This window comes from Piliocolobus tephrosceles, chromosome 5 (genome assembly GCF_002776525.5).
Source record: "Piliocolobus tephrosceles isolate RC106 chromosome 5, ASM277652v3, whole genome shotgun sequence".
NCBI lineage: Eukaryota > Metazoa > Chordata > Mammalia > Primates > Cercopithecidae > Piliocolobus > Piliocolobus tephrosceles.
The window spans coordinates 139,786,652-139,802,650 of record NC_045438.1 but is presented as its reverse complement, the minus strand read 5'-3'; the positions used below and the strand labels follow the sequence as shown (position 1 = coordinate 139,802,650).

Below are 15,999 nucleotides of genomic sequence, written 5' to 3'. Positions count from 1 at the left end.
AGGTGGATCACCTGAAGTCAGGAGTTGGAGACCAGCCTGGACAACATGGTGAAACTCTGTCTTTACTAAAAATACAAAATTAGCTGGGCATGGTGGCAGGCCCCTGTAATCCCAATTACCCGGGAGTCTGAGGCAGGAGAATCGCTGGAACCCAGGAGGCGAGGCTGCAGTGAGCCCAGATCATGCCACTGCACTCCAGCCTAGGTGACAAAGCGAAACTCCATCTAAAAAGACAAACAAACAAACAAAAAATTATCAACAAAACAAGTTCAGGACCAGATGGATTCACAGCAGAATTCTACCAGACATTCAAAGAAGAATTGGTACCAATCCTATTGACGCTATTCCACAAGATAGAGAAAGAGGGAACCCCCCCAATTCATTCTCTGAAGCCAATATCACCCTAATACCAAAAGCAAGAAAGGACATAATCAAAAAAGAAAACTACAGACCAATATCCCTGATGAATATAGATGCTAAATTCCTTAACAAAATACTAGCTAACCAAATCCAACAACATATCAAAAAGATAATCCACATGGTCAAGTGGGTTTCATACCAGGATGCAGGGATGGTTTAACATACACAAGTATGTGTGCAATAAATGTGATACACCACATAAACAGAATTAAAAACAAAAACCACACAATCATCTCAATAGATGCAGAAAAAGCATTCAACAATATCAAGCATCCCTTTATGATCAAAATTCTCAGCAAACTTGAGATACAAGGGACATACCTCAACGTAATAAAAGCCATCTATGACAAACCTACAGGCAACATAATCTGAATGGGGAAAAGTTGAAAGCATTCCCTCTGAGAACCTAAACAAGACAAGGATACCCACTGTCACCACTCCTCCTCAACATAGTACTGAGAGTCGTAGCCAGAGCAATCAGATAAGAGAAAGAAAAAGGCATCCAAATCAGTAAAGAGGAACTCAAACTGTCACTATTTGTTGATGATATGATCGTTTACCTTGAACACCCTAAAGACTCCTCCAGAAAGCTCCTAGAACGGACAAAATAATTCAGTAAAGTTTCTGGATACAAAATTAATGTATACAAATCAGTAGGTCTTCTATACAGCAACAGCCACCAAGTGGAGAATCAAATCAAGAACTCAAACCCTTTTATAATAGCTGCAAAAACAATTAAAATACTTAGAAATGCACCTAACCCAGGAGGTGAAAGACCTCTACAAGTAAAACTACAAAACACTGCTAAAAGAAACCATAGACGACACAAACAAATGGAAACATATCCCATGATCATGGATGGATAGAATCAATATTGTGAAAATGATTATACTGCCAAAAGCAATCTATAAATTCCATATAATTCCCATCAAAATATCACCATCATTCTTCACAGAATTAGAAAAAAACAATTTAAAATTCATATGGAACCAAAAAAGAGGCCACATAGCCAAAGCAAGACTAAGCAAAAAGAGCAAAGCTGGAGGCATCACATTATCTGATTTCAAACTATACTATAAGGCCATTGTCACCAAAACAGCATGGTACAGGTATAAAAGTAGGCACATAGACCATGGAACAGTAGAGATCCCAGAAATAAACCCAAATAGTTACAGCCAACTGATCTCCACAAAGCAAACAAAAACATAATATGGGGAAAGGACACCTTTTCAACAAATGTGCTGGGATAATTGGTTAGTCACACGTAGGAGAATGAAACTGGGCTTTTCATGTGGCTTGGGTTTCTCACAGCATGGTGACTAGACTCTGAGAGGGAGTATCCCAAGATTTAGCATTCCAAAAAACCAAGTCAGAAGGTGTGAAATTTCATATGGTTTAGCCCTGGAACTGGCACAGTATCACCTCAATGAAATAATTTTTTTATGTCAGCCAAGATTCACTGTGGGAATGGACTATAAAAGGGTGTAACTACTGAAAAATATGCTGCATTGAGGTCAGTTTTTGGAGACTGTATACTACACAAAGTAACTATTTTTTCCTTTGTGGACTCATCTTTATCCTTTTTGTTTTGTTTTGTTTTTTGTTTTTAGATGGAGTCTCACTCTGTCACCCAAGCTGGAGTGCAGTGGCACAATCTCAGCTCACTGCAACCTCTGCCTCCGGGCCTCAAGCGATTCTCATGCCTCAGCCTCTCAAGTAGCTGGGATTCTAGGCATGTGCCACCACGCCTGGCTAATTTTTTGGTATTTTTAGTGTGTGTGTGTGTGTGGGGGGGGGGGTCTCACCATGTTGTCCGGGTTGGTCTAGAACTCCTGACCTCAGGTAATCCTCCTGTCTTGGCCTCCCAAAGTGCTGGGATTACAGGCTGGAGCAGCCACTGCTTCATCTTTTTACTTTGGTCCATGAACCTTTGATTTTCTGCTCAGGTCTACTTGAACTAGGAACTAGTAATTTTCCCAGGCATTCACACCTTTTTAGCTTTGCTTCTGCCAGGACTTGATGGTAAAAATTTTTCCATGCCCTTCTTTATGTGCCTAATTATAGCTTATCTTTAAGACATATTTCAGGTAGCACCTCCTCCAGTAAGCCATTCTTGTGCAGATTAGGTGCCTGTATTTGGTGATTCTGTACACAGTACCCTGCCATTACACCTATGGAAGAACTTATGAGTAAAAATCTTAACTCTCAGTGAGAGTTGAGATCTCACGTCTCTATTCTTTTTTAAAATAAATTTATTTAGGCCGAGCGCAATGGCTCATGCCTGTAATCCCAGCACTTTGGGAGGCCCAGGCGGGCGGATCACGAGGTCATGAGATCGAGACCATCCTGGCTAACACGGTGAAACCCCATCTCTACTAAAAATAAAAAAATTAGCCGGGCTTGGTGGCGGGCGCCTGTAGTCCCCGACTCGGGAGGGTGAGGCAGGAGAATGGCGTGAACCCGTGAGGCGGAGCTTGCTGTGAGCCGAGATGGCGCCACTGCCCTCCAGCCTGGGCGACAGAGCAAGACTCCGTCTCAACAACAACAACAACAACAACAACAATAATAATAATAATTTATTTATTTACTTTTCTTTCTGTCTTTCTTTTCTTTTCTCTTCAATGTTCTAATATTATAATGATGTGACAAGAACTTGTAGAACCATCAGGTCCCAAAGCATCAACAACCTTGTCACTTGCAGCCTGGGCTGCTGATCAGCAACACTGGCCTAACCTGGGAGTTCCTCACAAATGCAGAATACCTAGACTCCATCCCAGACCTACAGCGTTAGAACTCCACATTTTAGCCAGATCCCCAGGTGATTTCATATACATATTGAAGTCTGTGAAACCCACTCAACACAGTCCTTCACTCTTTCCCTTATTAAATTTACAGCTATCTGTTTAATTGACCTTTTTGTAAAGGTTCCGAGGACAACATAGTAAGGGATGCTCATTCATTTCTCTGCCAGTGCTTTCTGCGGTGTCTTCAGCTAGTTCTACCAGGCATTTCTGGCAATCTAGAGCGGCAGCCGGCTGGGCCGCGACGAAACCGCTGCACGGATCCCGCCTCCCAGCACACGCAGTCGGCAGTTGCAGCCTCCAAGATCGCGGTGCCACCAAACCAAGCGCCGGACGCGGTGGCGCGCGCCTGTAATCCCAGCTCCCCGGGAGGCTGAGGTCGGCGGATCGTGGGTGCTCGGGAGTTCGGGGCTACGGCGCTGTGTAGAGCGGGCGTCCGCACCGGGCCTGGCACCAACATGGGACTCCCGGGGGAGCCCGGGGGTACCAGGTTGTCTAAGGAGGGGGGGACCAGGCCCAGGCCGGACACGGAGCAGGTCAAACTCCCCGTGTTGGGCGGCGGTGGGACCGCGCCTGCGAGCAACGCCTGCGGTTCCGCTCGGGACCAACGAGACCTGGTCTCTTTTAACTTCCCTTTTCAGGATTTCTTTTTAAAAATCAACAGCATTATTTTTGCACACAGAGGACCACGTGAGTTCAGTGGTGGGACTGGTATATGCTACCCTTTGCTCGATCTTCCTTTTTTTTTTTCCCCCTCAGGGAATAGTGATTCATTCAGTCAGTGAGAGCCGGAAGAAACTCGTTAGTGACTTATGATCTTGGAAATTTCTCCATGTTGCGTTCTTCCCTTCTTCAAACAACAAGACGGTAGTCTGTATTGCACTTTGCAAATGAAGTTGCATAAGAATTTAACAAAGATTATTCGCTTGGCCAAACTTTAGTCAGGCTTCTGAATCTTCTGCTAGGTCCATCTATGCACTTCCTTGTAACGTCCAGTTTTAGCAAAGAACACTGCCAAGTCAGTTTAGCAAGAACCCCCATATCATCTATGTTTAATTAACCTCCATTTCTGATCAGGCTCCTCATTTCTCCACCATCCCCCAGATGATTGATGTCTGATTACCTTGGCCTGTGTTCAGCAAGAATCCTGTTAGGTTTATTTAGCCAGAATTTCCCTTACCTCTGAGGTTTTCTCTTAGTAATTTCCAGTCCACTGACCACCACACACTGCTCCTTGGCTATAAATTCCCACTTGCCCATGCTATATTCAGAATTGAGGCCAATCTCTTTCCCTTATTGCAAGACCTCCTTGCAGTGGTCCCTGCCTATCACGATAGTCCTGAATAGTCTTCCTTACATTGCTTTAAGAAGTATCACTAAATAATTTTTTTAAAAAACAAATTGCATGGCGTGACAACTTCATAATCTAAGACAGAGATTTGGAAAAGTTTTGAACTTCCAGCTTTTTCAGGAACTTCTCACATAAAAACCTGTACACAAGTACTCTTTTTTTTTTTTTGAGATGGAGTCTAGCTCTGTTGCCCAGGCTGGAGTGCAGTGGGGCCATCTCGGCTCACAGCAAGCTCCCCCTCCCGGGTTCAGGCCATTCTCCTGCCTCAGCCTCCTGAGTAGCTGGGACTACAGGGCCTCCTGAGTAGCTGGGACTACAGGCGCCTGCAACCACGCCCGGCTAATTTTTTGTGTTTTTAGTAGAGACGGGGTTTCCCCATGTTAGCCGGGATGGTCTCCATCTTCTGACCTCGTAATCTGCCCGCCTCGGCCTCCCAAAGTGCTGGGATTACAGGCGTGAGCTACCGCGCCCATGTACACAGCTATTCTTACCGGATTGGATAAAACACCTAAAGAGACATTTCACCGAAGAAGATATACAGATGGCAGATGAGCACATAAAAACGTTTTCAACATCCTTAGCATTAGGGAAATGCAAATTGCAACCACAGTGAGATATCACTATGCATCTATCAGAATGACTAAAATAAAAATAGTGGCAACAACCAAATGCTGATGAGGCTGTATACATGTAAGTGGGAATGAAATGTAGCTGTTCTGGAAGACAGTTGGCAGTTTCTTAAAAAGTTAAATGTGCAAGTACCATACCACCCGGCAGCTGCACTCCTGGACATTTATCTTGGATAAACAAAGATTTATATTAACACTAAAACCAGTATACAAATGTTTATGGTGGCTTTATTTGTAAAAGTCAAAAGCTGAAAATGACTCAACTTTCCTTCAGCAGGTGGATGTTCAAACTGGTAAATTCATACCACAGAATACTATTGAGCAAGAAAAAAGAATGAACTGTTGATGCTGAACAACCTAGATGAATCTTTAGAGAATTACACTGAGTGCAAAATGCCAATCCTAATAGGTTACATAATGTATCATTCCATTTTTAAAACATATTTGAAATGACAAAATCATAAAAGTGAAAAAGATTAGTAGTTGCCAGAGGTTGAAGCAGGGACAGTAGGGAAGTGGGTGTGGCTGTAAAAAGGCAATAAGGAATCCCTGTGGTGATGGAAATGTTTTGCATCTTGACTTTATCAATATCAATATCCTGATTGTGATTTTGCACTACAGTTTTGCAAGATGTTACCATTGGGGGCAAGCAGGTAAGGAATCTTTCTGTATTATTTCTTATAGCTGCATGTGAATCTATGACTACATAAAAATAAACATTTAATTTAAAAAAAGACCAAAGTCATTAACATTGGAGGGATGGGGAGCTGAAAGGGAATAGTGAGAGAGTATGGAGAAAAATAATGGAGAGTGAAGTTGCTACAGGAGGTACAAAGAAATTGCTTAGGTAGATAGGGCAAAAGAGTCCTCGGCAGAACTTCCCTTCTAACAAAAAGCAGCCCTAGAAATTATTCCTTTTCTGACAAAGAGCAGCCTGAAAAATGGAGCTGCAGACATAGATAAGGAAGCTGGAAACTTGAATGGGGGAAGGCTGGCAGCTGGAGGCCAGGCATGTCCACCATGAGGCTCCACCTTACATTTTTTGTTAGCATGTGTACAGTAAGAAAGAAATGGGCAACATGGAGAAGCTCAGGCAGAGAACTCACCTGCATAATAACAGATTGGGGTGAGGGCTGCCAGAGATTCACACCCTATGCAGTTGGCACACCTGGTCCTAACTGGGTTTTTCCTGCCCTGTGTAGGTCAGACGCCATCTCCCCACTAGCTCATCTGTAAAAATCCCTGCATTTCACCACATTTTGGCAACCCACTTTTCCGGGACCGCTCTCTGTAGCAGAGAGATATTTTCTTTCTTTCACCTATTAAATTTCCATTCTTAACCTCACTCTTGGTGTATCCAGGTCCTTGATCTCTGTGGCTGTGAGATGATGAACCTTTGGTGTCACCCCAGACAACGAGGCTTCTTCAAAGTCCCAAAGTCCAAAGGAGGGCTGCTTCATAAAGGAAGGATTGTCAACAGGTTGTTATACTGTGCAAAATAAAGTATAGGACCAAAAAGAGTCAAGACATTTGAAAGTTGGAAAGTTGGTGGTAATGGTTTCCTGGGATTGGAAGGCAGACCTCCTCAGCCAATGAGCAAATAATGGGGTAAACATTGTTCTTAGAACAGATTTAGTGCTGAGTGGAAGGAAAGAGTCTGAGGATAATGCGTAAGATCATGTGTTCCATTGTTGTTGTCCAAAGATGGAGATTTAGACATTCTGTAGTTTGAAGAGAGGCACGTAAGGAGGAGAGAGATGCAAGACACAAGCATAGAGCAAAATGGAATGGGTAGAGGGGTCAAAAGCTCAGATGGAATATTAAGTAGACTTGGAAACCAGAGACCATTCCTCCGAGTAGGAAGACGGGTTAAATATGCCAAGAGCTAGCAAATTAGGAGGTTAGGAAAAAGGTGGCTGAGGGAATATGCTGGCTCTCTCCCTTTCACAGCTCAGCACCCACCCCGCCCCTCCCCCACCTATAGCAAGGAGCCACTCTTTCAGCAGCTCAGCGGGCTCTTTCTTCTAGGAACCTTTCCTTCAGTTCACCGGCCGTGCCTCTCTCTATCCTTTTCCTCCGAGCAGGCTGTGCTATGGTCAAGCCATTGTGACCCCTGTGTCCCACACGTACACATCTAGAAGGTATCCTGGAGCCAGAAAGTCTGGGACAACAGGAAAACCACAAAAGAAGATAAATAGTTCCTGTCTTAGCAGATTAGCCAAACTTGCGACCTTCTACCATTGTAACATGCTCTACCCTAACTGATCAATCAACTTCGTGACACTGTGCTCTGTGATCCCTCCTACCTTGTGATAATGTATCTTGTGACATTCTTACCCTGCCCGCAATAAACGGCCCCTAAGTGTAACTTTCCACTGCTTACCCCTAACCTATAAGACTAGCTGCAATCCCACCACCCTCCCCAGACTCCCTTTTCGGACTCAACCCGCTCGCACCCGAGTGAATAAACAGCCTTGCTGCTCGTACTTAGCCTGTTCAGGATGTCTCTTCAATTAGACGCGCGCATAACAATAACAATTCACTTACTCAATAAATATGTATTGAGGGAAAATAGGTCGAAAATAAAATGTAATTGGTATTGCTCAAGATTAAACTTCTTTCAGCACGTTTGCCTTTTCCTCTTTTATCTGGTGAGATGTTGAAACCCCCACCTAGAGTTCTGCTACAGAAATAAACGTATCCCAGTGTTCTTGCGATTTCCTTTATGAATCTGAGAAAAATGTGCCCCCATTTTAGGTTCTAAGGAGTGTATCTGTATTGTAGAAGGAAAGTACAGTATTTATAGTACCGTAGGCTCAAAAAAGGGGCGCCCTTTTGTCGAAGCCCGGGATCGAACCAAGGACCTTTAGATCTTCAGTCTAACACTCTCCCAACGGAGCTATTTCGGCTCTGCCCACGTCATCTGGAAATAAGACCTAATAAATTTATTACTTATGTTTTTATTTACTATTAGGTATTCATTAAAAAAACAAAAACAAAAACCACAATGACAAGTACTCCGAAGGAACCAAAGACAAATTAAAAAATTACTTTGTTCTTCATATGGCTCACTACTTTATGCAAAGAAAAGCAAGAAGACAATTACAAATTAATGTTACAATTTATTCCCTGTTGAATGCACACATCGAAACAGAGCACGTTCCATCGTCCAGTTACGAACCTCCCAGTTACTGTTATGGCGTTTCCACGCCCTCTGCCGTCCAGATTTTATTGGTTGGTGCAAAACAAGAGGTCGGTGAGTACGAGGGCATGACCTCGCACTAATTCGTTGGAAAACTGGGAAAAGTCAACTGTGCGCAAGTGTGTCGCGTCTAGCTTCATAAAAGTATTTTAGGAGCCCGTTTGCAAGTTCCCTGGTGGTCTAGTGGTTAGGATTTGGCGCTCTCACCGCCGCGGCCCGGGTTCGATTCCCGGTCAGGGAAAGGACTTTTTTTCTTTTAACCTCCAAATTCTTTCATCCAGGAATGAAATCTCCGCGTAGACAGCAAATTGTGGATAAGTTAACTTTCAATTTTCATATGAAGTGTTTTCTGCATAGAAACCCCGTTCGTGTTTTGGTACTCAAGTACAAAATGACAAGCGATGTAATTTTCAATTATTTTAAAACATTTATTCATGAAAACTTAATCTAGCGTAGATCGAGTGTCCTGCATTGTTCTAAGTAAGCGCTTTAACAATTTTAACTCATTCAACTGGGTGATTCAGTAAGCGGGAAATTCCAGAGACAATCGATTAGGAGTTAGTGGAGACTAGCATAACCTTTTGAAAAGACAGTTATGAAGACGACAGAGGAGAAATGGGGAAGTCATTTCTGGGAGATTTGATCGCTGTGTTCAAGCTTCTGAAGTTACTAGAACCTCGGTGGTTTAGACACCCAGTCTATCTTCCTCGGATTTTTCTGTTAGTTCCACGCTGCTCCAGCTGGGAGCTAGGGGATAGCCCTAGAAATACCTACACAGTAATTTAATATTCTGGGCCAAAGCAGTTTCGGGACTGCTTCATCTCTCCAGCGCTTCAACCTTTCTTCCCCTATGAACGTACAAATCATGTATTTTCCTAAGACAGGATAGGAGAAGGTTTAATTTCATGTTAAATTAAATTAAAACCTGCTGTCACAAAACTGAGAAACAGGCAAACAATGCATTCAGCATCATCTCTGAATGTACATTTGATAAATTTACCGATAACTACTGGAGAAAAAGCAGATTTTTGTTTCTCTCCTGACAAGGTTTGGTGACTGTGCTAACTGGCTCCTGTCTGACAGTATTGAGGCACGAATCTTTGTTTCTTGGTCTGTCTAAAGAGCAGCCCCAGATGTACTGCTTATTATTTCTTTCTTATATCTGATAAGTGTTTCGGGCACGTATGACTTCTCTACAAGTTTCCAAAGAAAAATCATGGTGCTCCTGATATTATTTCTCCAGCAAATGGAAGATGTGAGTTTTTTTGTTTGTTTGTTTGTTTTGAAATGGAGTCTTTCTCTGTCGCCCAGGCTGGAGTGCAGTGGCCCGATCTCAGCTCACTGCAACCTCGGTTTCCCGGGTTCAAGCAATTCTCCTGTCTCGGCCTCCTGAGTAGCTGGGATTACAGGCACTCCCGAGTAGCTGGGATTACCACTCCCGGCTAATTTTTGTATTTTTAGTAGAGACGGAGGTTTCACCATGTTGGCCAGGTTGGTCTCCAACTCCTGACCTCAAGTGACCCACCCGCCTCAGCCTCCCAAAGTGCTGGGGTTACAGGCGTGAGCCACTGCGTACGGCCGGGACGTGATGTTTTTATGATACAGTTAAATGAAGGAGGACTTTTTCTAATTAATTGCACTTTCGCTTCTCTTGCCCCATATATTCAGTTTCCAAAACTTCCTTGAGATGGGACACTCGTTTGTCATCTTGTCAGTTCTCTCCTTGAATTAATAAACTTTGGCACATACATTTGACTAAGAAATTTTATTTTGACATAGACATAAAAGTAATATGCTTTGTAAAATTCCTGTATATACGGAAGTCTTTTAATCTAATGTTTCATAGGAATTCAACCCTCTAGGCCTGGTGGTGATCACTTCTTGAACAGCACCTTCTTCTCGTGATATCACACATTGTCTCCTCTATGTGCAGCAATAATCTCTTGCTTCTTTAGTTTTTATGCCTCTGCTATCAGAAAACAGTCTGGTTGGGACCCCTGTGAAAGGAACTGTCTGGGTTAATTTATCTTGATTAATACCTCTTTTTTTTTTCCTTTCTTTTCCTTCATTTTCCACATAAAGCTAAGTGGATTAGAGATGAAGAACTTTTCTTCGAATGCTACCACTTTCTTTCCTTCTCATATAAGCTATTATTCATTGCCTAGAGGAAAAAAAATTCCTTAATTTTGCATTTTGGCACAGTAGGTTCCGTTTATTCACCAGACTTGCCACTGATAACTCGTCAACTCAGAGAGAAAGTCGAAAAAATAAAACCAAAATATGCATCAGGACAAGAGGAGGAAAGAGAATGTGAATGACTGCTAAAAACAAACAAACAAACAAAAACAAAAACAAAAAAAAAGTCAACAGCTAGGGTCAATGAATCAATCTATAAATATTGAGAGCCCGTAGGCTTGTACTACACTAGTCACTATGGAAAATGAAAAACGACCAAGACACAAATCTCACCTCTTAACACCCCCCAAATCCCGATTTTCTCAACTGTAAAATGGGGATAGAAGTATTATAGTATTTGCTATATAAAGTCGTGATGAGTCAATAACATAATACACAAAAGCAGTCAGCCAATTATCCAAATCCATGTTATTAATGTTATCATCATCATCATTCTTCTCACGGTACTTAGGGAATGAAGAAGACGGATAGTGTGAATAAGTTTTCTATTGGGCAGAAGAGTCACCTGCTAAAATGAAGTGTGGAAAAATACAATGGCATGTGTTTGTGTATGTGAGAGAGAAGGAGATTTGGAGGTGGGGTGGAGAAGACCCTATCTGAAGTGGGCTTTGAAGAATGAACAAGATTTTTATTAGGGAACAAAATGGAAACCAGCATTCCAGGACAAGCGATCGGAAGCAGCAAAAGCGGCCGGGCGTGGTGGCTCACGCCTGTAATCCCAGCACTTTGGGAGGCAGAGGCGGGCGGATCACTTGAGGTCAGGAGATCGAGACCAGCCTGGCGAACATGGTGAAACCCCGTCTCTACTGAAAATACAAAAAAAATTAAGCGGGCGCGGTGGCGGGCACCTGCAGTCCCAGCTACTCGGGAGGCTGAGGCAGGAGAATTGTTTGAACCCAGGAAGCGGAGCTTGCAGTGAGCCGAGATCGCGCCACTGCCCTCCACCCTGGGCGACAGAGAGAGACTTACATATGGCAGTTGCTGACAAGTACGTACAGGTACATAAGTGCTTCCCAGAAAACTTCTCAAGTTGGTAAGTCCTGGGGCATCAGTTTAGTTCTAAAGAGAGGACTCATCAGAGATCTCTGTTCAACTTCCAGGAACGTGTGAGGATAGCTCCAAATCTCACTCTCATGCCCAGCCCATCAAACAAAGCAAACCTGTTGGACTGAAGCTGTGGGATCGGGACTGAAATAGAACCAGCGAGAAAGGCAGTCCTCCTCGATTCCTAGAGAGAACACATTCAGCCGGCAGTTGGATAGAGGATACTAGCAAGTGCCTCTCCAGGGCCAGGCAACAGGGACACATTCATGTCCCGTTTACATTCGTCCTTCTGGCGGAGGCGGGAGGGTCGCTTGAAGCCTCAGATTTAGAGATCAAACTGGACAAAAAAGCGAGACCCCCGTTTCTACCAAAAAGAGAGAGGTGGGGGGGGAGAGAGAGAGAGAGGAGAAAGAGAGAGAGAGACAGAGAGAGAGAGAAAGAAAGAAAGAAAGAAAGAAAGAAAGAGAAAGAAAAGAAAGAAAAGCTAGGCGCGGTCACTTGTGCGTGTAATTCCAGCTGCTTGGAGGCTGAGGCAGGAGGATCTCTTGAGCCCAGAAGTTCGAGGCCGCAATGCGCTCTGACCGTGGCAGAGCGAGGCCCTGGCTCAAATACATACATACTTTGTTATGACTCTGTATGCCCTTACTCTTTCCTCAGGTGCACGCTTGGGCTCGTTACTGCTCAGAATTTTAGAATCACAGATCCAGCAATGACCAGGCAGCTGCAGCTGTCAGGGATCTCCACCACCTACGCAACTGATCCGCGGGGACTGTGGGAGAAGCCCTCCTACTCTTTTCTTTCTCCTTTGTCCTTCTCATTTCTGACCCCTTCAGGATTCTCAGTCTTTCCTCCGGGAAGTAGGGATTCTATGGAGAGAGAGGGGTTGTGGGGGTGGTTCTGTTGCGGGTTCAACCCGCCAGCGGCCCCTCTACAACCCAAATTGTCTTTCTCTTTTCAGACTTCTCGCCAGTCTTGTCTCGCTCCAACCTCCTACCTCCACCCCATTCCTCAGTGCATTCGTAAATTTCTCCAAGCAGGCCTTTCCAGATCGACCCTAAGTTCCAATCCCGAGCGGCGTGACCCAGCACCAATTCAGTCACGATGATGACTTACAATCGCTTAATCAGTTTGCCTTTCCTCCTAGCTGTGAGGGTGAGGACCTCCGGTGTCAGCGTTCATCCTGAATATTCAGTGCCCAGGCACAGAGTAGGCATTCAGTCAGTACTTGTTGAACGGGTTAATGGATTCCTGGTGCTCACTGGTTGATATCGTCACTTTCAAATAATTTCTGCCATTTTTCTATTTTGATTTCACCCTTCTAGTTTACCGTGCAGGAATGCAAACACCAGAGAGAAAATCAGTCTCTGGATTGATGCCTTTGATGGACCAAGATGCAGCTGATGAAACATTGAACCAATTAGCACCTAGCAGGAGGGCACCCTTGCTTTGTGTCCTTGAAGGTTAAAGCTGTCAAAAAGTGGTCAGTCTCCCTCAAGTTCGGCCATCTTGTTTTCAGAGATCTAGAACTGGTAGGAGAATATAGCCTTGATAGTGGAGAGGAGATTATTGCTGTTGTGAGGGACTGAGAGAACCAGGCAGAGAGCCCAGATTGACACAGCAGGTGAGAAAAGAGGCACGTCGTCTACCTTGGGGAATACGGAGGAACAAAGGAAAGTGAGACAAGGAGAAAGAGTAGGGCGTGAGCAGGCTGGGCGCCATGGCTCACGCCTGTAATCCCAGCATTTCAGGAGGCCGAGGCAGGCTGATTACAAGGTCAGGAGTTTGAGACCAGCCTGACCAATATGGTGAAACCCTGTCTGTGTTAAAAATACAACAATTAGCTGGGCATGGTGGCGGGTGCCTGTAGTCCCAGCCACTCGGGAGGCTGAGGCAGGAGAATCGCTTGAACCCGGGAGGCAGAGGTTGCAGTGAGCCAAGATCGTGCCATTGCACTCTAGCCTGGGCGACTTAGGGAGACTTCGCCTCAAAAAAAAAAAAAAAAAAAAAAAAGACTGGAACAAATCTTTTTTCTTAGTAATTTTCCTGAAGTAATTTCCTTAGGAAATAATGTATTGCTAAGAGTACTGCAACTTTCAGTATTGCCGAGATACTTTTAGTGAATCAGCCTTTTTTTTTTGGTGGTGAAGGCCATATGAAGACAAAGCAGAGGTATATTTGTAGGTGCTGACCTTGAAGGCTGGAGAAATGTGGCTATAAGTCAACAAGCAACCACCACCACTGGAAAAGGCCAGGATAGGATTTTACCTAGAGTTTCTAGAGCCAGCTGGACCCAGCCCACACCTTGATTTTGACCCACATACTGATTGTGGATTTCTGGCCTCCAGACTTGTAAATATGTATCTGTTGTTTTTAGACACACAGTTTCCGATAATTTGTTACAGTAGCCACAGGAAATTAACACCAGGCACTATGCAATAAATTCCGTATGAACAATTCAAGTATAAGAATTTGTAAGACAGCCGGGCGCGGTGGCTCACGTCTGTAATCTCAGCACTTTGGGAGGCTGGAACGGGCGGATCACCTGAGGTCAGGAGTTTCAGACCAGCCTGATCAACATGGAGAAACCCCCATCTCTACTAAAAATACAAAATCAGCCGGGCATGGTAGCGCATGCCTGTGATCCCAGCTACTCGGGAGGCTGAGGCGGGAGAATTGCTTGAACCCAGGAGGCAGAGGTTGCGGTGAGACGAGATCGCGCTATTGGACTCCAGCCTGGGCAGCAAGAACGAAACTCTGTCTCAAAAAAAAAAAAAAAAAAAAAAAAAAAGAATTTGTAAGACAGCCTAGTTTCCATAGGCATATTGGATAAAAACTTCTGTCAGCATTGATTTTAATGAAGATGAATGACAAAACAATAAACTCCAGCGCTTTCTTTATTATGATCTTATTTCTGTCATATTTTTTGCACAATCCGTTTTTATTTTAGGACTCAGTCAAAAATTTGGGCCAAGGAGACCGATGCGCTGTCGCCTGCAGTTAAGAGAAACGCAACGAACAACTTTATCAATTCATCGCATTATAGTACAGCAGCAACTATACTTTTAAATGATTCGAATCTTGGAGTTTCAAACTGAACCATTATGTGTCTTTTCTGCGGAGACCGCGGGTCTGAATTTTTTCTGAATTTTTATCTTCATAAACAGCTACAACTGCGCTCTTTGGCATGGCGCCCCCTTTTTTGGTAGCGTTCCCTCGGCCAAACCACTCGAAACTCGCTCAGCGGCGTCGGAACTCCAGGCAGGCGTCACCTTCCACGGCGTCACCTTCCACAGCGTCCCCTGGGGCTCTCGGTCCGCGTGGCCGCTTCCTCTTACATCGGTGACACAAGTGACGGGCGTCTAGGATCGGCCGGTTACCTTCCTCACTGCTCCCATCAGCGCGAAAGCAACGTGTTGGGGGTCGGGGTGTGTGGCGGCTGAACAGCAACCTGAAGTTCTCTGGTGGCACTGGAGGGAGCTCCAGAGAAGAAGAGGTCGTGGGGAGAAGACGCACCTTAAACGCCGCAGGGGGCAACATTCCCCACTGGGGAAAAATATACGCCTTAAACGCGGTAGGGGGCGACATTCTCTACTAGGGAAAGTGCGGAAAGTTATATCCAGGACCCACGGTAGCCTGGCCGAGCGGTCTAAGGCGCTGGATTAAGGCTCTTTAGCCTCTTCGGGGGCCGTGGGTTCGAATCTCACCGTTACCAAGCACTTTTCATTCTCACTGGGGACAGTTTTTAGGAGAATCCCTTTCCAAATGTTCAGTATGCATGGTTCTTACTTATCAATCCCATTCTTTCTCCTCTTTGACTTCTGTTTACCACGGAGCTAGAGATAACCGTCCACAGAACAATGTTCCCCTGTAATTAAGAGGGCAGTGTACTCCAGGCGCCTCAGATACAGCAATGAGTGACACAAGCAAAAGGAAAACTTTAATGACACATACTTCTTTATTACAAACAAACGAATGGACGTCCGACCCTTGCAATCTGCTCGTAACTAAAGACAGATTCCGCTAGTTCCTCTGAAGGATTAATTTTGTTTGGTTTTGAGGCAGAATCTCGCTGTGTCGCCCAGGCTGGAGTGCAGTGGCACGATCTCGGCTCACTGTAACCTCTGCCTCCCCTGTTCAAGCTATTTTCCTGCCTCAGTCTCCCGAGTGGCTGGGATTACAGGTGCGCGCCACTACGCCCTGGCTAATTTTTGTATTTCTAGTAGAGACAGGGTTTCGCCACCTTGGTCAGGCTGGTCTCGAACTCCTAGCCTCAAGTGATCCTCTCTCCTTGGCCTCCCAAAGTGCTGGGATTACAGGCTTGAATCACCGCCCACAGCCTGAAGGATTAATTTATGT

General features: G+C 44.6%; 1 long non-coding RNA gene and 2 other non-coding genes across 4 annotated transcripts in view; 2 read left to right on the top strand and 1 right to left on the bottom strand.

Annotated features, from left to right (window-relative positions):
* The window catches only part of LOC111525977, a 19,356-nt gene extending 4,507 nt beyond the window's left edge, over window positions 1-14,849 (top strand). The window contains exons 1-4 of one of the 2 annotated variants that reach the window (XR_002726249.2): window positions 12,301-12,500; window positions 12,602-12,795; window positions 12,966-13,172; window positions 14,591-14,849. This is a non-coding gene — a long non-coding RNA (uncharacterized LOC111525977). Of the gene's footprint in view, window positions 1-4,876; window positions 5,046-12,300; window positions 12,501-12,601; window positions 12,796-12,965; window positions 13,173-14,590 lie in introns of those variants that run through there. The other variant, XR_002726250.2, reaches the window with a different exon arrangement.
* On the bottom strand, window positions 8,038-8,110 carry TRNAF-GAA. The gene has a single exon. It is a non-coding gene; the product is annotated as a tRNA-Phe (tRNA).
* On the top strand, window positions 8,573-8,644 carry TRNAE-CUC. The gene has a single exon. It is a non-coding gene; the product is annotated as a tRNA-Glu (tRNA).
* Window positions 14,850-15,999: the final 1,150 nt, after the last annotated feature.